This window comes from Humulus lupulus, chromosome X (genome assembly GCF_963169125.1).
Source record: "Humulus lupulus chromosome X, drHumLupu1.1, whole genome shotgun sequence".
Taxonomy (NCBI): domain Eukaryota; kingdom Viridiplantae; phylum Streptophyta; class Magnoliopsida; order Rosales; family Cannabaceae; genus Humulus; species Humulus lupulus.
The window spans coordinates 239,029,540-239,057,264 of record NC_084802.1 but is presented as its reverse complement, the minus strand read 5'-3'; the positions used below and the strand labels follow the sequence as shown (position 1 = coordinate 239,057,264).

The window sequence follows — 27,725 nt, the reverse complement described above, 5'->3', positions numbered from 1 at the left end:
ATGAGAAAATCAATGGATGTCAAATTGATGTTTTCAAAAGAATCTCAAAGAGACTCTTAGAAAATACACAAAAGTTGTTTAAGTGATTTTGAGATTATTTAGACAACTAAAAGTAAAAGTTGCTTTGAAAGAAATGTGCCTTGTTTTAGCAAGTAAATAAATCAAGATAAACATTGAGGTTTTATCTTGAGAGTTTATCATGTGGCATAGAGGACTCATAATGAACTTTGAGAATCATAGGTCTAGATTTATCTTGGAGGATAAATGACTTATTAGAAATAAAGAGATTTCTATTTTAAAGTGGTATTTTATTATCACTATGTAAGAAATGTGGGGGTGATGCTCCAAAGTTAATCAATTTATTTTGTTGTTAATCAATTGATTAATTTGGTCATCCTATCAAATAGGTGATTTGGAATTCCACATTCTAAATCACATTGGCTATATGTGTATAGAATGAACAAATCTAGACATGTTTGGTGTCTAAAGTCATTGTTTGTAATATTTTGATTCAAGAAGAAATCAATTTAAACATAAAGGAGAATTTTAGAAACAAAGAGGTTTCTAGAATTAATATTCAAGGAAAATGTTTATCTTGGATATAAAACTATAAAATAGTGGGGGTGTTGACTATGGTCAAAATCACTATTTTAAAAGGGTAACTATTTTAAACAAACTATGGCTAGCAACAAAGTTTGAATAAAATAATGAAAGTGTCTAAGTATGCATACATGAGAAAAGAAATGATTCAAATGGAATCATTTCTACATCTCAAGGGGTGGGACTTAGACTCCCTAAAGAGATTCACGGTTGATGGTAACCTATCTTAATACTAGTAACCAAACTAGTATTAGGTTCAATAGGTAATAACAAGTCAATCAAGTGAATAGATAGTAGTACTCAAATTTTGTCCCATCTGATATATGAGTACTAGTGTGTTACCAAAATGAGGGTTAAAACCGAAAGGTTTTTTAATAGAACTCAGTCTTGAAAAGACAAGTATTTTAGGGTAACAAAATACTGTAAGAGTTCTACCTATATAGACCTAGGGGTGGTGCCGCCCCTCATGAGAATTGGGAGTCATTCTCAAGAAAAGTCTATGAATGGAATGTGCACATGGCCATTAACGGTGCAAAAGCGAGACATTGAGGTCTCAAGTGAACACAGCAAAGGTGTGTGTGTTATCACCGGTTTGTTATCAAGGGATAGTGGTTCAATGCTTCGACCACCAAAATTTCAACAAACTTTGTGATAATTACACTAAGGTAAAATTCAAGTCGAAAGACATTTTACTTTATGTACCAATGCAAAGGTTTCTATAGAGAGTGATTATTTAATCAAGTGGGGGAATATTATATTTTAATATAATGTTTGATTGATTAAATAAGTGTTACAAAAAAGTGATTATTTAATCTAGTGGGGGAATGTTATATTATTTCATATAATATAATATTAGATTAAATAATGTGACAAAATGTGATTTGTCACACAAATGTGATTTGTCACATCTTGTAACATATTATTGAGAGTCACAAAATTGGACACATGTGTGTGTCCAACTGTGACATATTTTGGAGTTACAAAATCAGTTACAAATTTGTAACTCCCAAATATTACCCAATAATGTGTATATTATATGTTACACATTTTGAGATTGGATTTCATAAAGCCATATGAGAAATGGCTGATAGAGATGTAATTTTAACTCCCATATTGTGTATGGAAGTTACAAAATCAAGTGGGAATAAATTGGAACGTTTTGGAAAAAAACTGAAAAATTCGTTGCTTAAATTGACTGAGCGCCGCGGCGCCTGGAACGAGCGCCGCGGCCATAGTGGCTGACAATTTCTTTGAATTTCGGTTTTTATCCAATTTTGAACGTTTCCAACAGCCAAATAACTCTCAAATCTCTATTTTAATTCCATAAAACATCCAATTAAACATTGGTAACAGCCATGGGGGTTGGTGGAATTTGAAATTCAAAGGGGTATCTCAAACTCTATAAATAGGAGCCTAATGCTCACTTGTAAGACACACCATTTTTTCATCCACAAAGCACTTGGCTGAAAAATACACCAAAAGGCTTGATAATTCCAAAGAGCTATTTCCTAGAGAGATCCCTTAGTGCTTAGAGAATAGGGGGAAATAAGCTTTTGGACAAAGGTCTTGAACCTTGTTCAAGTTGGTGATCCCCACTACTCTACACTTTGGTTGTGTGAGAGTTTGTTTGTGTTTTTCATTCTTTTGTTCTTCTTATTTACTTGTATTGCTATAGTATTGAGTTTGTAATCTTCTTCTTCTACATCTTTTTATTTACTTGTATTTTAAGCAATTGAGTTGTAATACTTATTTAATCAATATCATCTTGTCCATTGTATTTTTGCATAGAGTTGTATTTGGTTTTTCCACTTTTCCATTGAGCAATAATTATTATTTTTTCTAACAGATACTAGTAAATAATGGAAGTTCTGTGAATCTACTGTTTAGGTCCACCTTAGAAAAAATGGGGTTATGTGTAACTGACCTGAAGGCAACTTCCATAATTTTATATGGATTTTCCGGTGAGGGATGAGCGGCTATCGGGACGATTGAACTAGTGGTGACATTGGGAGAAGGTCCATGAATTGTCTCCAAAATCCTTGAGTTTGTGGTGGTCGATTGTCCAGCGGCCTATAATGCAATCTTGGGCTGACCTGTGTTGATGACATTTGAAGCCATAACCTCTATCCGCCACCTGGCAATCAAATTCCAATCCTTTGTGGGAATATGCACTATCAAAGGTGGTCAGCTTGCTGCCAGTGAATGCTATAGTATTTCCATGAAGGGAAAATCCCAACTCGGGCAGCAAGCAATGGCCGCACATGACGGAGGTGAGGAGCCCTAGGAAGTAGAAGTTGCTCCCGTGAAATAAGAACCTCAGAAATTCAGGGATAGAGGCATCGCCCCAAGCGATGATATCAATCCGTGAATGGGTGAGGATAGATCAGAACTCTAAGCTATCGAAGAGCTCGAGGAGGTAAATATAGATTCCAGCGAAGCTTCGAGAATCGTTAAGAATGGGGAAAAATCTTGACAATGAGAGAAAAATGGAGCTGATACAATTTTTTCAAGAGAATCTAGATGTATTCGCCTAGTCTCATGAAGACATGGTGGGAATAAGCCCGGGTGTGATCGTGCACACCCTAAACTTGGATAAGAGCATACCTGCGAAATCCCAAAAACAGAGACGTATAGGAACAACCCGAGCTGAGTCGTTGGAGGAAGAAGTAGCTCGGTTATTAAAGTGCGGGTTCATTCGTGAAGCAAAATATCCAATCAGGGTCGCGAATCCTGTCCTGGTCCCGAAGTCCAATGGAAAGTGGCAGACCTACATCGATTTCTCTTACCTGAACAAAGCTTGTCCCAAGGATTGCTTTCCATTGCCGAGAATTGATCAGTTGGTAGATGCCACTGCGGGGCACAAGCTCATGTCCTTCTTGAATGCATATTATAGATATAACCAGACCGCGATGAATCTTGCTGACAAGGAGCATACTAGCTTTATGAAACCAACAAATGTATACTGTTATAAAGTCATGCCCTTTGGATTAAAGAATGTCGGGGCTACCTACCAATGGTTAGTTAACAAAATGTTCATTGGTCAGATCGGGAAAAACATGGAAGTGTATGTCGACGATATGCTAGTCAAATCCAAGATTTCCAACAACCATGTATCTGACCTGAATGAATGTTTTGAGATCCTGAGGAAATATAATATGAGGTTGAATCCCCATAAATGTACTTTCGGAGTGGCATCGGGAAAGTTTATGGGATTCATAGTCAATACAAGGGGGATAGAGGCAAATCCAGATAAAATCAAGTCATTATTGGAGATGCCTTCGCCCAACTCATGTAAATAAGTCCAGAGTCTAACTGGAAGAGTGGCCGCCCTTAATCAGTTCATTTCAAAATCCACGGCCAAATGCTTTCCATTCTATAACTTGCTCCGGGGAATAAGAAATTTGAATGGACTGAGGAGTGCGAACAAGCATTTCTCGATCTAAAGACACATTTGGCCGAACCCCTAGTATTGTCTAAACCAGTGGTAGGGGAGCCCCTATTCCTTCATTTGGTTGTGACAGAAAATGCAGCCAGTTCTGTATTGGTCCGAGAAGAAGACCAGGTTCAAAAACCAGTATATTATATCAGCAAAAGACTTCTCAGAGCTGAGTCGCAATATCCCCTAATGGAAAAGATGACGTTCTGTCTGATATTAGCCTCCAGGAAGCTTAGGCCATACTTCCAGTCCCATTCAATCCATGTCATGACCGACCAACCTCTAAGGAAGGTATTACAAAAACCTGAAGTGTCGGGACATATCTTAAAATGGGCAATCGAACTCAGCCAGTTCGAAATACTATACATACCATGGACTACGATCAATAGCCAGGCCCTTGCTGACTTCATGGCTGAATGCATTGGATTTCAAGAAGAGCTTTTGAAAGAACCAGTATAGATGTTGTGGAGAATATTCGTGGACGGCTCCTCTAATGAGAACGGGTCCGGAGCTGGGATCATATTGATTTCTCCGGAAGGGCATTGATTTCATACCGCGCTACAATTCGAGTTCGAGGCATCGAACAACGAAGCCGAGTACGAGGCTTTGTTAGACGGGCTTAGAGTGGCAAAGGAATTGAAGGCCATGGTCGTCCAGTGTTATAGCGATTTCCAGCTCGTGGTCCATCAAGTGTTAGGGGAATACCAAGCGCGGGGTACCAAGATAGTAGCTTACCTAGCCAAGGTGAAGAAAGAGCTATCAGAATTTGAGTATGGCGTCGTCGAACAGATCCCTCACGAGCAGAACGCTAATGCAGACGCTTTTGCGAAGCCGCCACCTCCAAGGAAGCTAATACTTTGAACGTAGTACCGGTTGAATTCTTGAAAAGTCCAAGCGTGGTAGGAAGCACGACGGAGGTCGAGATGATTGACGCTAGGCCGACCTAGATGACCCCCATGATAGAGTATCTTACAACAGGAAAACTGCCCGAAGAAAGATAAGATGCGAGAAGGATACTCTATCAAGCTCCAAGATATGTGGTAGTGGATGGTACATGGTACCAACGAGGCCATTCCTTGCCTCAGCTACGGTGTGTTCTGCCAAAGGAGGCTAAAACTATCCTTCGGGAAGTGCATGAAGGCTTCTCTGGGGATCATGCTGGGGGGAAAAACTTGGCCTTAAAAATATTAAGGCATGGTTATTTTTTGCCCACTTTGACAAAAGATTCCATCTCCCATGTTCGAAAATGCAACAAATGCCAACGATTCACCACAGTTGCACAAGCTTCGTCGGTCGAGCTAGCAATGATCTCATCCCCGTGGCCATTTTCAGTATGGGGAATTTATTTAATAGAAGCTTTACCGACAGGAAAGGGAGGAGTTCGTTATGCGGTGGTGGCCATTGATTACTTCATGAAGTGGGTAGAGGCCGAGCCGTTGGCAACCATCACCTCAAAAAGAGTTCTCGACTTTGTGGTTAAGAGCATTGTGTGCCGGTTTGGGCTTCCGAGGAAGATCGTGTCAGATAAAGGAACTCAATTTGACAGTGATCTCTTCACTGAGTTCTGTGAAAGGCACGTCATAGTTAAAAGTTTCTCCTCAGTTGCATACCCGCAAGCCAATGGGCAGGTCGAGGCCGTGAATAAGACCCTCAAGGAAAATCTTAAGAAGAGGTTAGACGAATCCAAGGGAGTCAAGCCTGAGTAGCTCCCGCAGGTACTATGGGCATACCGGACTTCCACAGGGCATACCCCTTTCTCCCTGACTTTCGGAAGCGAAGTCATCCTTCCTGTCGAAACAAAAGTAACCATGCACAGGCTCCAGACATTCAGCCAGGAGCGGAATGATGAGTTGCTTAAGGCGTCTCTCGGCCTAATTGATGAGAAACAAGAGGATTCACAACTACAGCTTGCTCATTACCAACAAAAAATCACTTGTTATTTTAATTCCAAGGTTAAAAGGCATAATTTTGGTTTGGGCGACCTAGTCCTCCGAAGGGTCTTTTTGGCAAACAAGGACCCCAAAGACGGTGCTTTAGGTCCGAACTGGGAAGGACCCTATCAAATAGTGGAGGTCGTGCATGAAGGAACTTCAAATTAGCTCGACTGAGTGGAGAAACATTCCCACAGACCTGGAATGCCACACACCTGAAGAAGTAATATCAATGATGATACCATCCATCTATGTAAGGCTTAGTTATAAAAGCCATTTGATTAAGAAATGAAGGGATCGTTGTGTATTTCTTGTCTTTCATATAGTTTATTTATGTATTAGTTTGTGTGAAAACATTTGTCCAAGCAACCGAGAAAGTTCACTTTCTAGTTACTTGGGGGGCATATAACCCGAGATGGATCAGAATATTTGAAACACTTAAAATCCTAGACATAACCAGGTACAAAACTATTATGGATACAACCAGGTCCTAAACTTAAAAGTTAGTAAAATGTATTAACCGGTGTTTTTTTTAAGAAAACACGAGGTGTCAATAAACCTTGCAAGAACTAAGTCTTAAAACATTTAAAACCCTGGATACAACTAGGTCCTAAACTTAGAAGTTAGTAAAATTGATTAACCGATGTTTTTTTTAAGAAAACACTAGGTGTCAATAAACCTAGCACGAACTAAGTTTTAAATCATACAAAACCATCCTGGAGTCAACCAGGTCCAAAACTTAGAAGTTAGCAAAATTGTAAATTCGATGGCTTCCCTAGAAGCTCGAGATAACAATAAACCTAACATCGACTGAGTTTGAAATATTTAAAATCCTGGATATAACCAGGTCCAAGGCCTGATGCTTGACATGTACGATACAAATCAACACATTAATTTTGGATATAACCAAGTTCAAAATGTCTATTCTGATCTAAAAGTCGATTCCTAAGATTTTTAGTGTGCAAGTCTAGAAAAGCATAAACATGAGAAGCAATCAAGGAAAAGACAAACAGATAAAAAGTTAGATATATGAATTAAAAACAAATTGTCTCGAGGAAAATAACCTCAAACTAAGCCAAATGGAAAATGTTTACAAAAAAAAAAAAAGAAACAAAGGGAAAACACCATCAAGCCCCTCCAGGCGCTCTGAGGATGTAACCTCTTCGGTCTCCTCCTCACCCACGGTGGAAGCATCCCTAGTCTCAGACTGCTCTTGTAGGATCCGAGCTTTGAACTTCTCGAGGTACGGATCCCACACTTCAGGAGCTAGGAAGGAGAAGTTACCATCCTGGTTGAAGGCCCAGCAATGGTACAGCATGCTCTCCATGGAGGTCAGCGAGGCCGCTTTCTCCTCTTTAACATCAACCTCGACCTCTAGTTGTTTGGCTATGGCCTTCGCGACCTCAACTTGAAGAGTGGCTAAGGCAACCTTTGTAGCCTGCTCGCTTTCTTGAGATGATGCAAGGGCACCCTTGGCATCGAGCTCGCCTTTTTGAGCAGTTGCAAGGGCAGCTTTGGCAGCTCACTCATTTTCCTGAGTAGCATTCAGGATGGACTGGGCAACCTGGAGCTCAACTTGAACCTCCTCATTCCTAGCCCTGGCTAGGCTGCGGTGCTGAGCTAGGACCGACAACAAAAATAAAAATAAGGAAACAAGTTAGGTGAATACTGGGGTAAAATAAAAGGAAAAAAATAATATATGCATGTTTAATAGAGGACAGCTATCTTACTGTGTGGGTCATCCCCAAGGCGGACTCCATGACGTTCTCCGAGTTCCTTTCTTTAATTACCCTCAGGTCCTTCAGGTTGGCCTTGTATATGTGCTCCACCACGTGGTTCGCCATCTCATAGAGAGTCCCCTGAAAAGTATCGGGGATCTTCTCCAAGTCCTGAGAGTTGACGGGGATACACACGGTGGTGGTAGGAACAATTGGAGCTGGGGGGCAGCTTGTATTGTCTGGTCCCGAGCAGGAGCTAATGGAAATAGAGGAGCAGGCAGAGGAGCACCCCTTTTCTCCGTCGCGGCTGCAGTCGCAGTGGCCAAGCTCATGCCTTTCCCCTTAGCTGGGGATTTGGAGGTTGTCCCTGTCGCAGGAGGCATCTTCTTTGTTGTGAATCGAGACTTCTTTATGGCAGGCCCCGAGCTGGTTTTTCCCTCCCGGAAAATCGTGCAGATGTCGAGAGCTCCTGGTTGTGCCATTTCTTCGCCTCGAAAGAAGGAAAAGGAAGTTAGTATGCATGTGAAGTCATCAGTTTACATAAAATGTGTATACACACACAATATAATAAAAGATCCCACCCTCCGGGCTAGGGGATGAGTCTATTGTCACGACCTCTGGCCTTGGAACTGCTAGAGGAGAGGGGGAGTCTAAGTCTATAATTTCTTGGATTAGGGGAGGTTCTCTCTCGGGGCTGGACTCCTCTACGTACTGCCTGAGTCCAGGGGCAAGGGTGCCATGGAGCAGAGAGGGCCACGACCTGAGATTGGTCCCATACTCTTCAAAAAAGGCCAACCTAAAGGATAGGGTATTGTCTACGACAACGGTGCTCTTAGGGTAGCCCATGTCATGGCGTAACACTAAGTGGTCCACGCACTGAAGCAGGGTTATATTACGGTCTGGGTCACTAGGGTGACGATGGACGAGCTGGTTTGGATTAAACCTAACTAACCTAAGGTCAGCGACAGCCCTATCTAAATCCTTATAGGGGTATGGGTTACCTTGGTCGGAGGGGCCGACTGCTGCCCCCGAAGAAGCTCACTCTAACTTAGGGTTCTGAGCAGCCTCGGGAGCCCGCTTCTTCTTCATGAGGGGCACTTCGTCTTCTTCTTGCTCCTCGCCTTCTGCGGCCTCGACATCCCCTTCATGGGTATGCTGGAGCTCGCAGACCACCGGGAGGTTAGCCCGTGTTCTTCTCAAATCCAGAATCTGGCCTTCAGCAATTAACTTACACGCCAGCATCGTGTCATCTGACACGAGCAGTCTGTAGTCCTTCTCACTAGGCAGAAGCCTAGATAGCGTATCATATTGACCCCGAGGGTCGTAGACTTCTCTGTCCTTGCGAATATGGCTGCAAAAAAATACTACTCAATTAGTATATACACGAGAAGTTGATCTAGGTACAAAGAGAATGATTTCATGAGCTAAGAAAGGAAAGGAAAGAAGACTTACGAGGACAGTTGAAGTATCGGTGTTCGCAATTGCGAAACCCATTCGACATAAAGAATTGATCTTTATAGTCATTGGGATGGCTGGGGAGCTTGATGACCGAAGGCGAGTTCAGGAATCGGGTCTAGTAATAGAACCCGTCACCTCGCCCTCATTGTTCCAGGCTAGCCTTGAGGCAGAAAAAGTAAAGGATGTCCATTGGAGTGGGGACCTCCCATTCATGCTTCAGGAAGAGATACTTCAACCCCGCAAATAGTCGGTATGAGTTCGGGGGAAGCCAAAACGGCGCCAACTTCACGTAGTTGAGGAAGTCGATGAAGTACTGATCCAGAGGAAGGAAGGCCCCCGCCTTCAAATGCTCGTCGCTCCAGGCCGCGAAGTCATCCTGGAGAGGCGCGCAGCTCCTTTCCCCTTCATACGAAGGTTGGCCTATGAGGACAGTGGTCCTGACCTCAATGTTATGGGACAACATTATATTGTTGACCCTTCCTTGGGTCGTGATCTTGGAGACGATTTTCTCTACTTCAAAGAAGGCGTTAGGACCAACCACGACCTCCTTCTCCACCATAGGGCTGAACTGAGGAATAGGAGATTCGGAGGCGATCTCCTTTCGCTTATTGATTTGTCGAGACGAGGAGCCGGCTGCACTCTTCTTGGGTACGCTCTTCTTGGGTGCCATTAGATCGCCTAGCGAACAAGAACGACGAGTCACTTAGTAGGCGACCTAACATTTTTATAAAGGCAAAGGCAAGGAAGCACGAAAGGAAGTAATGCTTTTGAAGCCCGAGCTAAGCTAATCTCAACCCGTTGCGTGGTGCCATGCGCTACCTACACTACACGCCTAGGTCTCCCAACAGACCCCTGGCATTCAGGGATTCGTGTGTCAGAAAATTTAGCCACTACTATCCTTGGGGGGCGGTTTGAAAAAAAAACCACCCAAGAAAGTGTGTTCCCTAAGCAATTTAATGTTGAACCCTAACCTTTCATCTTCTATGCACCAAATGGGTATTTTTTAAGGTTACCCAAATCTACCCCGAAAATATCCTATATCGTAAGCGTCATAATTTCATGAAAGGTTCCAAACCTTCTGTATAAACCTAAAGTTGATACCTATGTGCCAAAAAATCAAGAAGAAACCCTAATATCGACCACAACGAAGCATGAAGAAGCATGGTAAATAAAATGTAGAAATCAATAAAAATAAATAAATAAATAAATAATAATAGAGCCCATGTGAAGTGATAGGACTTACAATATGATTGTCGATAGAAGAGGTGTATCTCGTAAGGTCTGAAGGATTCACTTCTGAGCAACTGAACAGATGGGTCTCCGAAAGACTTTGGAACAAAGGGTTTTGGGGATCTTTCTTTTCTCTGAGAAGAGAGGAGGTTCAAAAACTCAGAAGGTAGAAGATGGAGAAATTTTTTGAATGAAAGATGGTGATTTGTAAGAGTTGTTTATCCCTTTTATTCGTAAATGGTGTAGATCAGCATGAGCCGCCCGATTTGTTCAGAACCAGATCCAAGGGATATGTTTCGAAGGGAAAAACGGTGACAAAAAGTTGGCCAAACCATTAATGCAATCCTCGAAACCCGAACAGACGCCAATCGTCGTGTTCCACGTGTCCAGTACTCGAGTAGTGGGCAAGCCTAGATAATTGTGACGAAAGTTTAAAAGTCCCCACCGTGTAAGTCAGAAGGTGACGTCATAGAACACGAGCAAGGACTTGGGGGGCAAATTTACGTCCTAAAATTCTGCATGAGTCTTTTATTTAACTCGCGTACAGCTGGCGAATAAAGAACTGTAACAAATGTTCCATAAGTCAGTATTTTCTCCGCGAAGATAGCTCGGCTCCCCAGAACAATAACACGTTCTTGTAATGTTTATAAGGCATAGCACCTGTGACACGAGCTCACGATATATTCAGCTCGGGGTACATTATAGACTTGACGTATCCTTGGATCTTTAGAAACCCGGATACGTTATATAGACGTGCATGGTCAAACATAGCATGTCCGTGGATCCCTAAAAGCCAGGACACGTAAGATAATCGTGCATAGTCAGGCATGAACATGTCCGATTATCTTTGAGGATCCATGATCAGTTTTACCTAATGTTCAGACCATACCTAAGGATAAATTGTAATATTTATAATTAGTGTGAGATAGATAACACTGAAGGTTAAGTCACGTGATGACCCCTAGGCCTATCCAGGGATTTTCTCTATAAATACTAAGATCTTGGATAGGGAAGAAGGTAGTAGTTTTCTGTAATACAAAAACTCTGTCAAAATTTAGAGAAAGAAACAGTAATAATATAGACTCGTGGACTAGGTGGATTTTAACCACTGAACCACATAAAAAAGACGAGTGTTCTTAAGAGTTCTTTTCTAGTGCTCTTGAGTATTACTTTTCTTATTCCGGTTTATCATTAAGCACTAATTCATTCCAGCTATTTTCATAATTCACTGTTGGCAAAAAGCCGCGTCAACATATAATTATAATTATAATCCACTGTGACCTAGTCACTATAATTGTAACTATCCATATGTTCCGGATTTTATAAATGTTTGTATTATTTCAATAATCATGTAATAAAACAAGCAAGCAATACAGTTGTCAAACTAAATGATTTCTACTACTTTTATTGACAATATAAAATTGCATTACATGTCCAACATGGTTTTATAAGGGCATAAAACCCAACAGGCAAAAGAGTGTTGGAATTAAACAAATTCAACTAAGTGGCTGGGGAGCAGGGGTTCACATTTACTTAATGCAAATCATTATCTCTCTCTATCTTGGTTTTTCAACTTGCTCTAAGGAAAGGTACTTGAACTAGAAGGGAAATCTTGGAATTTTGAGGCTATCTTTGAGGATTTGAGCTACAAACGGGAGAGATTAGGAGTTGTTGATGTCATATCCAGCTAGGGAATTCCACAAATTTTAAGGTAAGTTGTGGTTTTCTGTTCTTCATTTTTCTTGGTTGTTCTTCATAAGGTTTTTGGGAATTTTTAGTTATATTTTTCGAAATTGATGAGTTTGGTCTGTTTAAGTTAATTGGGTAGGTATAGAATCTGTTTAGAAGATTATTTGCAGCACGAAATTGGATTGGAATCTGTAAATGGAGGATTGAACTACATTAATTAATTATATCATTAGACTACAAGAGAAAACTCTTTAAATATAATTATATAAATACTTATAGTGTAATTTTATATTTATAGTGGAATAATCATAGAATTAATAAATAAGACTACTCAATCAAATAGTTTAATTAATAATCTAATTTATTGGAGCTTCATATTATAAGTCCATTATAAGGATGTCAAAATGAAGGTTTATAGAGAGCGTGGCTAAATTGCAAAAGAATTAATTTTCTAAAGAAAAGAAATAATTATGTCCAATTTATTAATTATGAATGAATTAATTAATTAACTATATAATTTTTATACTTATAGAAATGATAAACAAGTATAAATAAATACGCCCCCAAAATAATTAAAAATTATCTAGCTAGAAGAGAAACTAAAAAGAAATGCTGGTAAAAAAGTAACACCTCTCTCTATTTAGTTAAAAAGAGGTCAAAAGGTGGAATTTAGTTAAAAAGAGGTCAAAAGGTGGAACTTCATATACAAATGGTGACTTTTGAAAATGATAAAAAAAAAAAAATTAAGATGGTTGTTCGTATAATGATCTGTACGTTTTGGTACTACAAAGCTAAAAATAATATAATACAATTTGATTAATTTAATTATTGTTCCTCCTATATATAGTTGGGGAGAGTTTGACCATGAATTTATAAAATGACCGATTTGGACCCTCGTAACAGGCTACTTAATTACGAAAGGTTGGAAGGTGATGCCCTTGTTCAGGAACATTCATCATAATCCTGAATTTTTCACCGAACCTCAGAAATTTGATCCCTCAAGATTCGAGGTATGCACCACTTAATTAAGACATTACAAGCTGATTACCAAACTTAATTATTTATTTATAAAGAATCATTGGTTTAATTACAATACAATTTTTGTTTTTTTGTGTGGGTGTGAAGCTAGGTGTCCTCCAAGCCCAATACATTTATGCCATTTGGCAGTCGCATACATGCGTGCCCAGGAAATGAACTTGCCAAGCTGGAAATACTAATTATGCTCCACCATTTGGTCACTAACTTCAGGTCACTTATACCTTACTTTATTTTTTCTTTATTATTACGTTTTTATTATCATCAAATACGCACAAAACGTTTGCAATATATCATAACGTAAAAACACACGAGTGATTGTGTGGTAATACTATAATGCTAGCGGTGTAACGACCTAGAATTACTAAGGCTTAAAAATCTTGATTAATGTGCCGGGATGACACAATTGTAAGTTATGTGAATTAATAGTAAAAATGCATAGTTATGTGAAAAACATGCTTAAATGATTATTTGGATAAATGTGATGCATGACTATGTGTATTAGTATGCATGTAGGACCTGATTAGATTATAAGGGTATATTCGTAATTTTGGCTCGTTGAGAGCATAAATGTAAATGTTTGTCATAAAATGTTGAACCACATTATTATGTGGATATATTTGTAGCTTGTGACTCAAGGCGATCCTAGTGAGCGGTTTAGCGGAAAAGTCACGGCGGAGATTTATAACCGGCTTGTGGGAGTCCGGGGGTATTTCTGGGAATTTGAGAAGTATATTGGAGATTATTTGATATTGAAAAATATAATTGGTGATTAGTTAGGTGTCGGGATGTAAGTGGTAAATATTAGAGACACTCGAGGAATTAGCGGGAATTGGGAACAAATGACCAAAATGCCCTTGCAGGGACTAAGGGCTTAGATTTAATGGGAGGGTAATATGGTCATTTGGTCTAATAAGAGGATAAGTCATACTCAGCCTTTATGGACTTAGTGGAATGTGTAGAATGAAATAGAAGCTAAAAGAAACAGAAGGAGGAAAGAAAGAAAGAAAATAGAACACTTAACCTCTTCCTTTTTCTCTCATTCGGTTCCCTCTTGCATCACCATCTCTTGGGGAATTTTGGAGCTTTAACTCAGGAAAGCTTAGGCTGAAGCTTAGGGTTAGGATCTTTGGTGAAGCTAAAGGTTTAGCAGGAGTTAGTCACACAATTATGGTAAGTTTCAAGGTTTTCTTCAATTTTTGGTTTTGGTGTTGAAATGGATTTCTGAGCTGAGTTTTAATGGGAATTCTAAGGAATTAAGGCTAAGGTTTTGAGGAGTGAAAGCAAAGGAGGTTTGGAGGATAGCCTAAGGTCGAATTTCCCCATTGAAGGTAAGAAACTCTGGACTTGGTCACTTGAATTCTGGACTGTTATGATTTCTGTTGAGTTTTTGAGTTTCAAGCTCAATCATGGTGGTTTCTTTATTTTGGGGTGCATGTGGTTGAGTTTTGTATGGTTGGGTCATATGGGGTGAGTTATACATGTTGGTAGGCTTGTTTTGGTGTTTGGTTGAAGTTTGGAAGGATTTGTAGAGGTTTGACTCGGGGAAAATCGAAGGAAGAAAAAACAGGGTTTGGCTGTGCTGTGACTAGCGCTGTAGCGCTAGCCTTTGGGCGCTACAGTGCTAGGCCTAGTTGTTTGGGAGCTTTTTGGCTCTGCTTGTAGCGCTATAGCTCCCTGTTTGTAGCGTTGTAGCGCTACCTTGTTTCCAGAAGATGATTTCTGGGTTATTTCTTAGGGTTTTTGCCCGGGGGCTCGGGGTTTGATTCCACCACCCCGTTAAGTGGAATTAGGGCTTCCCGAGGGCTCGGGATTGGACCCGAGGCTATGTTTTGGAATTGAAGTTTGGTATGGTTCTAATTTGTGGCTGTGACTAGGTGTATGCTAGGGCTCGGACGAGATCGTGCTTGAGAGTTGATTTCATTGAACAAAGCTAGCAGAATCAAATGTAAGAAAACTGCACCCGGATATGTGGATGTATTGGGACTAAGAGCTCCCTATATCTGTATGATGTCATAGATAGTATTATGCCATGGGACATGTGATAAATGGCCTAAGAGTGCCGAAATCAATATTTGCGCACAGGGCGCGGCTCAGCCACTGGTAGCTGAGGACAGCTTGATATTCACTGAGCTCGGTTTAAGCGGACCGGGGTCAGTGGGATAAATAGGGGGTGCGACCTAAGGGCGTCGACCCTGGTTATTATATGTGAATTGGTTATTAATGTGAGTTGATGAGCTTAGTATGCTGAATGCATGATTATGTTAATGGTTTGAATTATTGAGTATATGGTTATACTGTACGAGTTATCTGATTATTTGATTGTTGATTATGCTCTGTTATTGTGTTTTCTTGCTGGGCCTTGACTCACGGGTACTATGTGGTGCAGGTAAAGGCAAGGGGTAAAGTGGACTAGCCTTGAGTTGGAGAGCTTTGAGCTGAATGTACATAGTCAGCTGATCGGCCGCCATGGCCGAGGAGTGGTACAGGACAGGAAAAGCCTAAATGTCAGTTTTGCCTTTAGAGTGGCTAGTAGCTGTACTTTTAACCTGAAATTTTATAAATTGTCTTTTAAACGTTATTACTTTTGGGATCCCATATAAAAGAATGTTTGAATATATGAAATGTAACTTTTGTGACCGAAATATTTTAACCCTAGTTCAACTAGTCTCAGTAACACGTTTCTAACTAAATGATTTGATTAGCAAGTCTTGCACCTTTATAAACACACAGTGTAACGGTCTTGACTATCCAGAGCGTTACAAGCAGTTTGCGTGAAACTCATGTAACACCCTCACTTATTTTAGTTAAAACCATATTTGAGGTGTTACGTTTTAAAACTATATCATAATTTATTACTGCGGAAGTCTGGACATTTTTTTTTTTTTTTAAACTTGAAAACTTATTTCACATTATTTACATTAAACATAAAGTGTGTCTCAAACATATTATACATAAGAATTAAATAACCCAATTTATTTTCAAAACATAACTTCACACTTTATTACAAACATCTCACTGATAACTGAAATAACCCACAAAAGGTCGATATGTTCATATGTACAAATCAGGGTCAGGACCATGCTTCAGTTCTCCTCATGTCATTCACACATTTCTTTCTCTACCTGCAACACAAGACAACTGTGAGCCTAAAGCTCAGTAAGCAAAGTAATGCATGCAATGCTAATGATTACCCAATATCAATGGACATACACAACTTCTTTTTAAATTTTTGGGCCCCTTAATATTGTGCACATTGTTTGAATTGGCCAATGCCTGCAGGGCTTGTTACACATATCATATAAAATCCCATGGGTTCTCCTCTAGCTAGCCATCACCACAGTAGGGCACATTAAAAACCTTATTCCATCGTTGCCCCGTCGGGCTCAAGAGTTAAGGCGGCCACACACTGTGGTGTCAATACATATAACAATAACTCATATGGAGGAGAAATAAAAACGGAAACATGGCAAACAATATAATTGGTTCACTAAAACCTAGCCCAAATTATTGGGCAGCCACTATAAGCCTACTATAGGCCTCCGTTTACACTTATTAACACTTTCATTTGCCTTTTCAAAACAGTGGCACTGAACTTAAACTTCTTATTCAACTTTCTTTTATGTTGCACAAAACTTGCAAAGGCATCATATAATTAATCATCATAATATCATGCATGGTCTTATATCATATAATAATTTACCATATCACTATTATGCCATGCATACAAATTTATGATGAAGTGTCAATGTATGTTAATACCACTTACTCACAAAATATTCATATAATGCATACTTTCACATAACATGTAATTCTTGTGTTGCAGTTGAGTACTTTACTTACCTTCTATCCAAAATATAATTCACCGTGTAACAAGTGGTGTCTTAGGTATTGATGTGCTTATCTTGACAATGGCATAGATTTCTCATCATAATGATGGCAGTAATACATTGAACTCTCATTTAAAAATACCCATAAAACATCATATCAAATTTCATACCCAAAACATGCCTAAAATGCCTTAAACCACCTAGATCGAGCATTAGATTTATCTTAGACATTTGGAGAAATTTTGACAGAGTTTCCCCTTAATTTTAGCTATCCTCAAATTTCAAAATCAACCAATAATCAACATCAAATAACCTGCCATAACCATATATATCCCAAATACCAACATAATTCATCATAAAGTCATATACCGATTTTGATAAAATTCTAATTTCCTAGATCATCACCTAAATTAAAATAGTCTCCACATCTATTCAAACATTTATAAACATATATACTCTCTTATAAACTCAATCAAATAACCAAAAATCAGCTTGTACTCCAAGAACCCAAAAAAACCTCATAAAACACAAAATTTCACTTACCGAGCAACTTTTCGGCGAAAACAATCTCTTCTAGCTTTTCTAAACCTCAAACCACTTGGAAACCACCAAGAAATATCTTAACAAGAGATAAAACACCATAGATAAGCTCTCAGCAAAATTCAAAAACATAGTTTAACTTCCAAGTACAAGAACTTACCATAAAAAGGCTAGAACTAAGCTTAATCCACTTCTTTGGCTTTGATTTCACTTGGATCTCCTTAGAATTTCTTCAAACCAACCAAGAAATGGTTTTTGGTTTTCTTTTCTCTCTTTTTTTCAGAGTAATGGTCGTGCAAAGTGATAAGGTTGATGAAAATTCTTTATTTTCAATGATTTAGCCTTATTCTATCAAAATTTGACACCTTTCATCTCATCATTTCACCTTTTGACTTATGAAAACCTTATCACTTCAATAATTTCGACTTAATCATCTGCTAGGCCTATTATCCTTATGTGTAAAACACTCACACCAAACCTTAGGTCCATATGACTTCATACCCAATAGTTATGCTTACCCGATCGAGCGTAGCGCACTTATGCTAAGCTCGTTTTGACTTTGCATCAATACCACTGATTATGTATACCTCCTGTACGCCCTGATTTTCCCACAGGCTGATTAGCAAGCCGAGCTGCGGCCTAACCATGATTACCTCATGATCATCCCCAGGGGCCGGAGCCTCTGTCGTAATGTCGTGCCTTCTTAGCTCGAGGAAGCCCCAAGAGCTCGCCTTCACTGCCCAAGGCCGGGGGCAGGGATTCCGAAGGCCGAAGGCCGAAGACCGAGCTAAGTATGAAGCTCGTGGTACGAGCTTCATATGGAGGCTGTGACCCTTTGTGAAGTCAACACACGCAAGGTAAACGTGCATATATCAGGCATCATGTGTCTGATATCCCCCTGACTTCTCGGACACGCAGCAGGAACGTGCGTATTCAGACACCCACGACTGGGTTGGGCCATGCGGCCCATTACCTCCTTCCCTATTGATTTGACCACACTTATGTGTCAGGTTTAGGAATTAATCATGAATGTCACAGAATTGATACGACAAGGAAGAAGGTCACGGGATGACCTTCTTACCAACTTCCAGGTGCCTTCTCCTATAAATATGGAGACCCTGGGAGTTGATAGGGGTTGGAAAAATAATCTCGTGTAAGAAAACTCTGTAATCAAATACTCAGTATAGATCAATAATATTGACTAGTGGAGTAGAAGGATTTTAACCTTCGAACCACTTAAAAAACGTGTCTTGAGTCACCTCTTTCATCCTCTAAGATCATATATCTGTTTCGGTTCTACATTGGGCACTAATCCCTTTCTCTTCTTCTCTTAATTACCTGTTGGCGAAGAACCGCGTCAACAGTTTGGTGCTTTCATTGAAAGTAAGTTCGATTAGTGCTGCTGCAAACATCCAACTATGGTGACTACTCGGTCCAGGCATGGTAACGAGACAGAAAAACATGATGGGCAGGAGGCTCATCATACTACCATCCCTGATGAACAAGTTCCTGAAGTCCAGCAGCGGCCAGGAAAACAGCCGGTGGGCCATGATAATACCGGTAGTTCGGCGCCTCGGCCACCTAATCCGAACCCATGTTATTATACTGTGGTGGAAATGGAGAACGCTCAACTGAGGAGTCAGTTAGCAACAGCTAGCCAGCAAATCCAGGATATCCTGGCCCGATTACCCCCACTCACAACCGGCGTTAACATCGGAGAGAGGCAAGGCGAGGCTCCTAAGTCTCGCCGGGGTAACCGGTCCAGACATAGCCGTTCGGATAGACTTCTAGCAGCCAACTCCACCCCTTCATCACACCATCGAGAGGCAAACTTCGAGGAAATGCCTAGGACCGGACAACAGCAATACAACCGTTCGGTCAGGACGTCGACTCCTAGCTCCCAACCACCCTCGAGAACGCCCAGGGGAGCTCAAGGAAACTCCCGAAGGAGATCCGGGGCTCGCGACGTCAGCCCGTCCCCGACGACCGTCCTGCGTCTCGTCCAAATCGCCCGGCGCGGGACCAGCAGGTTGGCAGGGCCGAAAGGCCCCCACCAAACTTGATCCGTCCAAACGGAACTTGGATCGCCTCCCCAGTCAGGCATCCTCCATCTCCGATCAGATATCCATCCCCTCCTCGGCCCGTCCGGGACATCCCAGCCTATGGGAGTAGTAGGAGAAACCCGCCATCAGCTGGACCTTCCCGGCGCAGCAGGGCGCCAGGGGAAAGCTCAGGTCGTCATCACCAAAGGCGGACTCCAAGCCTATCCAGCAGGAGCCACTGGACCGGCAGTCGCCGGAGTGATCTCTCCGGGGGAGACCTCCGTCAGCGTTTAAGTTCGGCACAAAGTCACCAGACCACCCAGGGAGGTGACCTGCGAGATCACCTCAACTCTCATAGAGGGGACAGAGCAGGAAGAGATGGCCAGGCTCGCTCAGGGGGGGCCCTGTCCGAAGTACGCAACAGGGGGAATGTCCCAAATAACCTATCTCAAGATAGGAGGGGCAATAACCCACCGAATGTGTACAATGGATCCGGAGCTGTTGACATCAGGACCAAACCCTCGAGCGCCTAACTCAGATGGAGGAGCTGATGAGGAAGCTCCTGTCTGAAAAAGAAAAAGACGAGTATGATTCAGGGGACGAGATGGAACTCTTCGCACCCAATATAGCATCAACGGCATACCCATCTGGTTTCCGTATGCCTCACTTGTCAAAGTTCAACGGGGATGGAGACCCGTCGAACCATTTAGGGATGTTCAACACCCTAATGATGGCCCATAACATTGGCCCGGAGCTGCGATGCTTAATCTTCCCTTCCACACTGACCGGACCTGCCAGACAGTGGTTCAAGCAAAGTAAAAGACAGTCAATCAGTTCCTGGAAGACCTTCTCAGCCGACTTCAAAAGGGCATTCCGAGCCTCCCAGGCTGCCCGTGTTCAGGCCGACTCCCTGGCTAACGTGAGACAGCAGCCCTGTGAGACTCTGAAGGCCTACCTGAGCAGATTCGCGAACGTCGCTGCTCGGGCTAGAGACGTGGATGATAGCTCCAAGCTCATGGCCATGAGAACCGGAATCCTTGTTGGAGGAGACCTATGGAAGGATATACAGAGGAAGGGAGTCAGCTCGGTCAACGAATTCCTTAACAGGGCCCAAGAATGGATAAACTTGGAAGAAGCCGAAGCCTCAGCTGCGGGAACCAGCCAGGTTCCCGATCAGCCCGCGGGAGTAGGGACGGAGGTCGTGGTAGCGACCCCAAACGTCGCACAGAGCAACCAGCCTGGTGGAGGAAAAAGAAAGGGCAATGGCGAAAACGGTCAGCACGGCCAAAAGAAGAATAAGTCCGTAGATAATTTTAAGCCCGTTTTCACGACGTATACCGAGCTCACCCAGTCCAGAGAGAGTATCTTCTTGGCCAACTCTACTTGGGTCCCCTGGAAGAGGCCGGAGCCATTGAAGCACCACAAGGGAAAGAGAGACACTTCCAAATTTTGCCGTTTCCATAATGATGTGGGCCACAATACCGATGATTGTAGGCATTTAAAAGATGAGATCGAGACTCTCATCCGAGCCGGCCCCTTGGCTCAATACTCGCGAAACAGGGTTCCAGCGAGTCGACCTGCTCCAGAAGCCCCAGCCAGTCAGCCCGGGTCTCGGGTAGATCAGGATGTCCCTCCTCCCGTGGTCGGAGGAGAGATATCCACCATCTCTGGAGGTCTGCACATGGCTGGCACAAGCAGAGGTGCCCAGAAGAGATACATGAATGAACTAAAGGCTCATAACGGAGTGGAGTTCATCCCGGAGCAGCGTCAGTCAAAGCAGCAGCGATTGGAGAGGCAACCAATCATTTTTACGAAGGAAGATGCAGGCCATGTCCAGTTCCCTCACAATGACCCCTTGGTTGCAGCAGTCCAGCTCGCCAACCGGAGAGTGAGGAGGGTACTGATAGACAACGGGAGTTCGGTGAACCTCCTATTCCGGTCCACCTTGGAGAAGATGGGTTTGACTGTCGCCGATCTAAAGGCAACCTCCATGATGTTGTATGGTTTTTCGGGAGAAGGATCAGTAGCTATAGGGACGATCGAGCTAGTGATCACCCTAGGAGAAGAATCTCGGACAGTATCCAAACTACTCGAGTTCGTGGTCATAGACTGCTCCGCTGCTTACAACGCCATTTTGGGCCGACCTACGCTCATAGCTTTCGAGGCTATCACTTCCATTCAACACCTCGCCATGAAGTTCCTTACTTCAACAGGAATCTGCACTATCCAGGGCGATCAGCTCGCTGCCAGGGAATGCTACAGCATTTCCATGAAGGGAAAATCTAAACCCGGGCAGCTGGCTATGGCCATTCTGGGTGAAGAGGAATCTCAGGAACCCTCAGCGGACCCTGAGATTGAAAAACCTCAAAACGCCAAAGGGGGAAATGTCGCTTTAAATGAGGATATTGACCCCCGAGTAGGCGAAGACAGATCCGAGCTCCAGGCTATTGAGGAGCTCGAGGAAGTGAACCTTGATCCACAGAATCTGTCACGGACGGTCAGGCTCGGGAAAAATCTCTGTAGCAAGAGGAAGGCGGAGCTGACTACGTTTCTTCGAGCTAACTTAGACGTATTTGCCTGGTCCCACGAGGACATGGTGGGGATTAGCCCGAGTGTCATCATGCACAGGCTTCACCTGGATAAAAGCATTCCTGCCAAGTCTCAGAAGCAAAGACGTTTAGGAACAACCCGGGCTGAAGCCCTAGAAGAAGAAGTAGCCCGACTCAAAAAATGTGGCTTTATCCGTGAAGCCAAGTTTCAAATCTGGGTCGCCAACCCCGTGCTAGTTCCAAAGCCCAACGGGAAATGGCGGACCTGCATCGACTTCTCCGACCAGAATAAAGCCTGCCCCAAGGATTGTTTTCCATTGCCAAGGATTGATCAGCTGGTGGATGCCACGGCGGGGCACGAGCTCATGTCCTTTATGGACGCGTACTCAGGCTACAATCAGATCGCGATGAATCCGGCGGACCAGGAACACACCAACTTCATGACCCCAACTAATGTCTATTGCTATAAGGTCATGTCGTTCGGTCTGAAGAACGCCGGAGCTACCTACCAAAGACTAGTAAATAGAATGTTCGCGGACCAGATCGGAAAAAACATGGAAGTGTACGTTGACGACATGCTAGTCAAGTCCAAGACTGCCGATAACCATGTTTCCGACCTGGAAGAATGTTTTAAAATACTACGAGAATATGGCATGAGGCTTAATCCCCAGAAATGCACTTTTGGAGTCGCGTCAGGGAAATTCCTGGGGTTCATAGTCAATACCCGAGGAATCGAGGCAAACCCCGGTAAGATCCGGTCACTGCTCGAGCTTCCTTCGCCCAGGTCGCGGAAAGATGTCAAAGGCTTAACAGGAAGAGTGGCAGCACTCAACCGGTTTATTTCCAAGTCAATCGATAAGTGTTTGCCCTTCTACAATCTGCTCCAAGGAAACAAGAAGTTTGAATGGACAATAGAATGTGAAAGCGCATTCCTCGACCTGAAGGCACATCTGGCTGAACCACCCGTGCTATCCAAACCCAAGGCAGGAGAGCCTCTTTTTCTCTACCTGGCTGTCACTGAGGATGCAGCTAGTGCCGTACTGGTACGAGAAGAGGACCAAGTTCAGAAGCCAGTCTACTACATCAGCAAGAGACTTCTCGGGGCAGAATCACGATACCCACTGATGGAAAAATTGGCGTTTTGCCTAATCACGGCCTCGCGAAAGCTCAGGCCGTACTTCCAATCTCACTCAGTACACGTCATGACCGATTAGCCTCTAAGGCAGGTTTTGCAAAAACCTGAAGCATCAGGACGTTTGTTAAAATGGGCGGTCGAACTCAGTCAGTTCGAGATTTTCTACACTCCACGAACTGCTATAAAAAGTCAGGCCCTCGCCGATTTTGTGGCAGAATGCACAGGATTCCAAGAGGATATGGTAATCTTAAAGTAACCACGAAAGACCCTTTCCCAGTTACTTGGGGGGCATATGGTACCTGGATATAACCAGGTCTCCTTAACGACTTAGATGTTGATTCTTATCGATTAACCGTTGTTTTCTTAAAAACGCGAGATATTGATAAGGGTTAACGCTAACTAAGTCCTATCCTGGTTTTAACCGAGTCATAAAACTTAGAAGTTAATTTAAGTCTATTGATCGTTGTTCTTCTTAAAGATCTCGAGATATGGATAAAAGTTAACACGAACTAAGTTTTCAAATTAAGTTCCTAGTTTTAACCGGGTCATAAAACTTTGAAGTTAATTTAAGTCTATTGATCGTTGTTCTTCTTAAAGAGCTCGAGATATGGATAAAAGTTAACATGAACTAAGTTTTCAAATTAAGTTCCTTGTTTTAACCGGGTCATAAAACTTAGAAGTTAATTTAAGTCTATTGATCGTTGTTCTTCTTTAAGAGCTCGAGATATGGATAAAAGTTAACACGAACTAAGTTTTCAAATTAAGTTCCTGTTTTTAACCGGGTCAAAGAACTTAGAAGTTAATTTAAATCTATTGATCGATGTTCTTCCTAAAGAGCTCGAGATATGGATAAAAGTTAACGCGAACTAAGTTTTTCAAAAAATTGTAACCGAAGTGCGAAAATGCAAGAAAAAGCATAAATTAAAAACGTCAAAGCAAATTGTCTCGAGGTGAAAACACCTCATGCAAAGGTTACATAAAAAAATACTTAAAAATATTCAAGGGCAAAAGAGACAAAACGCCCTAAGCTCCGTCAGATGGCCCCTGGGAGGTCGCTGTCTCACCTTGCTCCGCTGCGCCAGAGCCTTCCCTAGTCTCCGAAGGCGGCGCCTCTTTGTCAAGGCGAACTTGGAACTTCACCAACAAGCGCACCCAGAGACTCGGTGACATAAAGGAAAAGTCAGCCTCCGAATTGTAGACCCACCAGTGATAGAACAGATCTTCCATGGACTGCTCCGAAGTGGTCCGTTCGGCCTCCAGGGCGGCCTGGATCTCAGTCTTCGCAGCCTCGAGGTCTGTCCGCGAGGTGGCAAGGGAGGTCTCGAGCTCTTGGACCTTCGAGCGGGTCTTCTCCAACTCGGCCTTCGAGGTCTCCAAGGCATCTTTAGTCACCTTAGCCTCCTGAAGAGAGGCCTGGTGCTCGGTCCTCATATCCTCGAGCTGAGTTTTGGCCCTGACGATGCTCCGGTGAAGAGCGACGACGCCCTGCGGGAAATGAAAGAAAAATTGCCTTAGAGGAAAAATAAGGCAAAGTGTAATGGTAAAAGCTTTAAGAGAACAGGGCAGCTTACCGTTAGGGTCATACCCATTGAAGACTCCATTACGCCAACCGGGCTCATTGTCTTAGTGGCCCGGAGCTCCTTCTCGGTGAACTTGTATATATGGCTGACGGCGTAGTTCGCCGACTCATACACCGTTCCCCGGAAGGCCTCTGGGATCTTCTCCAGATCCTGGGGATTGACTGGGATGCGTACATCGAAGGCCACCATGGCCGAAGTCCTGAGCTCCGATCCTGCGTCCTGGGTGGCGGCTGGAGCTCGCGGAGGTGGTGGAGGCATTTGGCCTGCTCCTGCAGCAAGGAGAATCGCTCCCGCGACCTGGTCTACCGGGGTTTTCTCCTTCTCCTTTGCCGGAGACTTGGTGGAGACCCCAGCGGCGCTCTTGGACCCCCGGAGCCTTTTCAGCCTTGGCCCGACTGAGGGGTACCCCCCGAAGACTGCGCCTCGCAAGCTCTCCTCGGGCTGAGACATCTCTTCTGTCAAAACAAAAACATGGTTAGTACAAGTTAGCAACCATACAGAGACAAAGACAAAGGGTTAAAGGTAAAAAGTATGTGAATACTAAGGGAGCCCTACCCCCCGAGCTGGAAGAAGAACCTAAGACGATTACTTCCCGAACTGGCGCAAGTTCTGGGTCCGGGTCTGACTCAGGGCTAGATTCTCCTACCTACTGCCTAAGCCCCGGAGCTAAGATACCCCTCCGGAGGGATGGCCATGAACGGAGGTTGGTCCCGTACTCCTCAAATAGGATCGACCTAAAGGCTAGGGTGTTATCTACTACTACGGTACCCCTAGGTCGGCTATCTTGGTAGTCCAACACGAGTCGATCGACGCAGTGGAGCAGGGTTGTGTCCAGGTCCGGATCACTTCGGTGACGATGGACGAGCTGTCGGGGGTTGAATCTAGCTAGCCGGGGGTCGGCAATGGCCCTGTCTAAGTTCCTAAATATGTAAAGGTTACCTTGGCCCGAGGGACCCGCGGCTAATCCGGACTGGATCCTCTCTTCGTCTGTTATCTGGGCGACCTCCAACGCCCGCTTCCTGCTCCTCACAAGTGGAGTCTCGTCCTCCTCGTCCTCGTCCTCGTCCATCGTGACCTCCTCCACGATGATGAGCATAGAGGAGCGAGCTGGGGGAGGCCCCCGAGGCCTCCTTAGATTCAAAGTCTGATTTGGGAAAATCAGCTTACAAGCCACCATCGTCTCGTCCGTCACAAGCACCCGGTAGTCTTTCTCACTGGGGGGCAAGCCCGCCAGTGTCTCGTATTGACCCCTGAGGGTCGCAGATTTCTCTGTCCTCGTGAAGATAGCTGCAGGATTAATCCAAGTCAGAAAGGGACACAGGAATTGTACGAAATCTAACCTACGAGCTAAAGATAAAAAGAACTTACGAGGACGATTGAAGTAGTGGTGCTCGCAGTTTCGGAACCCAGTTGACATGAAGAACTGGTCCTTAAAGTCATTAGGGTGGCTGGGCAGCTCGATGACCACTGCTGTGTTGGGAAACCGGGTTAGATAGTAAAACTCATTGCCTCGCCCCCGCTGGTCCGGGCTGGCTTTGAGGCAGAAGAAATATAAAATGTCTGCAGGAGTGGGGACCTCCCACTCGTGCTTCTGGAACAAATACCTCAACCCTGCCAGCAGACGGTAGGAGTTGGGGGGGAGCTGAAATGGGGCCAACCCCACGTAGTTGAGGAAATCAGCAAAATACTGATCCAGTGGAAGGAAGGCCCCTGCCTTAAAATGTTCACCGCTCCAGGCCGCGAACGACTCGTCGAGCGGCGCACAGCTCCGCTCGCCATCCGAAGCAGGTCGGGCCACTACGGATGCTTTCCCCAGGGCGATGTTATGGGAAAGGAAGATTTTGTTAATCTTCACCTGGTCGGTGATCTTTGAGACAATCCTCTCCGCCTCAAAGAATGCATCAGGAGCCACCTCGACCTCTTTCTCCACTGCCGGCCCGAAGCGGGGGATCGTGGAGCTAGGCATCGCCGCCTTTCCTCTGTCCTGCTGGGAGGCCGAGCTGCTGACGTTCTTCTGTGGGAAATTCCTCTTTGGAGCCATCTGGTCGCCTAAAACAAAAGAAAACATTTCAGAAAAGGCGACCCAAGCATGAGGAAAAAGCAATTATTATTTGCACGAGCTGAGGTAAGCCCAGCCCGTGGAGAGTGGGACCACGCGGTTCGATGAACACGCGCCTGTGCTCCCAACAGATCCCCGATTCCTCGGGATTCGTGTGTCAGGAGGGTCAGGATAGAATTTTCCTTGGGGGGAAAGTTTCAGTAGGCAGAAAATTGCAAAACCACCTGTTAGGCGTGTTCCCTAAGCTACCCAGTTTTGCACCCAAAATTACCAAAACTCCTACCCAGAAAATTTTCCCCAGAGAAAGCATCCTAAAACCCATACTCTTAAATGATTTCCTACAACAAAGATAACCTAACCTAAAAAGGGTTTTCACCCTCCGTATCCACAAAACCCAGTAAAACCTTGCATGCGGCTACAGTAAAAATTTTACCTATGCTACAGTGGCATATATTTTCAAAACGCACATGGTCAGGAAACTTACAGTGTGTGGCTGGGAGGTGTCGCCTTGGTAAAAGCTTCATCGGTGTATTGGCTTCCAAAGCTTTGAAGAAATCCGTGCGCCTAAGCTTCTTGAACACTGAAAGTAGCAGTAACAGAGCAGAGGGTTTGTTCTTCTGAAATAAAGAGAGAAGAAGAAGAGAAGTTTAAAAAATTTCGAATGAAAGAGTGGCCCGTGCGTAGGGTGGCCACCCCTTTTTATATGCGTAAAGGATCACGTGTAGAGGGCCGTTGGATGGCCCTGATGAGGGATCCGAGGCCCACTCGAAATACGAAACGACGGCTGGGCATAGGCTAGGCCATTAAATGCGGTTCTCGTAAGACGTACCGTCACCACCCACGATGTTCCACGTATCAGGCGCCTGCGTAAAAAGTGGAATACGAAGAGTTCA

General features: G+C 43.5%; 1 long non-coding RNA gene across 1 annotated transcript; it reads right to left on the bottom strand.

The window, feature by feature from the left end:
• Positions 1-15,887: 15,887 nt before the first annotated feature.
• Positions 15,888-17,712, bottom strand: LOC133804207 (uncharacterized). The gene is made up of 3 exons (XR_009878357.1): positions 17,628-17,712; positions 17,471-17,546; positions 15,888-16,222 (listed from the first exon to the last, which is right to left on the bottom strand). It is a non-coding gene; the product is annotated as an uncharacterized LOC133804207 (long non-coding RNA).
• Between the last annotated feature and the right edge of the window lie 10,013 nt (positions 17,713-27,725).